The sequence below is a fragment of the Plasmopara halstedii genome (assembly GCF_900000015.1).
Source record: "Plasmopara halstedii genome assembly, contig: Scaffold_292, whole genome shotgun sequence".
Taxonomy (NCBI): domain Eukaryota; phylum Oomycota; class Peronosporomycetes; order Peronosporales; family Peronosporaceae; genus Plasmopara; species Plasmopara halstedii.
In genome coordinates, this window is record NW_020187213.1 from 611986 (window position 1) to 614185 (window position 2200).

The window sequence follows — 2200 nt, forward strand, 5'->3', positions numbered from 1 at the left end:
GCGTCGGCAACCAAGCATTAATCGGTACAGTTACGCTTTCCAATGCGACGAGTCTGATCGCTGACAGGGTTCTTGCTGGACCCGCCGTCCAGAATCCTCGTTTCATTATGGAACATGCTGTCATGGGTGGATAGCGTGTAGCTGTCAGTGTCCTTGTTCCTAACTGTATTTTTTTATTCTTTATGGTGCCATGTTTCATCTTTGGTACGTTTGTCACTTCAGAAAAACCAGAATGGATGTGACCGACTGTACCACGACAATGGCACTTGCGCACATCAACACATGGCTTTTGTTCTCCGACGTCTGATACAATATTGCTGTCAATCGAAGCAGAAATTTGCATGCCCATATCTACAAATTTTTAAAAAGCGCACTCTCTACTTTGACAACGTAAACCATTTTAATGCCGTGCCGTCAAACCTGGTCATGAAAACCATGTGAATTCCAAATTTAAGCAAAGTTGTAGCGCTGTTGAGCATCAGCGTGTCTATATTGCCACACGCATCGCTCATCATCACCAAGTATAGATGATGCTAATGCCAGCCCTCCTTGGCCTCTAGCTATGCTGTATATGAAGTGGTACATCTTGTGCATTGAGATTTCACCTGCCCTGGTAGGAAGGGTGTGGCCACACCATTGTATGGCCACACTCAAACAAGTAGTCAGTACATGGCTAGAATAGCCGGTACTTTGCATTTAATAAGTTTTATTTATACGTGAAAACCTACAGATTTCGATGTAGGTGGCTTTGCCGCAAATAAACCAAAAAGAACAGTTTACGTTTTGAACGGAAGAGTTGATTAGCCTTGAGCTAAGGTTGTAGTTACTCTTGGAGTAATTGGATTGTGGTCCACTACACTCGTACTGGCTCTAAGTATGGAACGAAGGTCACCGACCTTAACACGCTTTCTCCAAGCGAACGAGTTACGGCAGCCCCGCTGCACTTGGTAGCACTTGTAGTCGATCTACACCTTAATCGTAACGATGACCCTCTGTGAGGATGGAGCAGTCCTCTTAATCGCCCCAGGACATCCAAGACGGGCTTAAAAGGCTGGTGTCTCTGCTTGGCCCTGAGGCGTGCAACACCTTGCTTCGCTAGGACCTGAAGCGCCTAGAGGCGATTTCAAACTATGAAATTTCTCTGCTAGAGCACCTACAGAAGAAGATGCCGGCGTCGACTGCATCCACGACGCCATCGTCGACGACAGATGACTCCTCCCAACCCAAGCCGTTCATGGTGAGTGTTTGAATCTTAGAGAGCAGAGATGGACAGAATGTTCTGCTCTGGATGCGAGAGGTCAAGATTGTCATGGCGTCCGCCATGCTCCAGACCGAGCAACAGCACATAGTACAAGCTATCTCCAAGCTCGGGGGTCGAGCGCGAGAATGGGCACTAATTTGCAGCACTTCGATTAAAGCGGTATTTCTGCAGCGGAGCTGCCATAGCTTTTTGCTTAGAGGAAGCTTACTAAGGTCATCGACATTACGTTCTATACCTTAACCAGTATGAGTGTCGCAGATCGCGATCCGCTACTTCCAAGAGTACCTAAAAACCTTACCCAAGGCAAACGTACTTGCAAAGTATAACGGATAACGTCCGCTTTTGCAAACGAAAGTGTTCACTTCAAAGGAGATGATATAGGACCTGCTTTAAAAGTCGCAACGAAGATTGAGAGTAAATGTTATGCAAGCAGCAATTTAGGCATTTTCAACTGGATCGGCATTAAATTTCAGCATGGCAATACCATAAGTCAAATTTTGGCACCACACACTTCACACTAAGTGAAATATTTGCCGCGGTCACGGGACCACTTCTGCAAGGAGGCAGAACTCTTTCTGACGCGGGCATGACAATGTGATTGATAAAATGCAAGATATGAATTTTCTCGAACTATTTGACGGCAACGTTGTAATTGTTAAACATCACTGAGTCGTGAGCTCTAAATGACATGGGGGTAGCGGTCGTACGTTTCAGTCAGGGTACGTCTATGGGGTGACGGATATCTGATGCCGTAAGCAGGCTCTTCAGAAGAGCGACTATGTGTCGCGATTTCAAGGAAAATAACCGGTAAAAAACGGGACCAGACCATGATAATATTAAGAATGCTCCATGATATATATCAATACTGTGTAACGCGCCCACCGTGAAATTGAAAAAGACGTAGCGAGAATTTGTATTTTATTTGTTAATGCTGTGGCC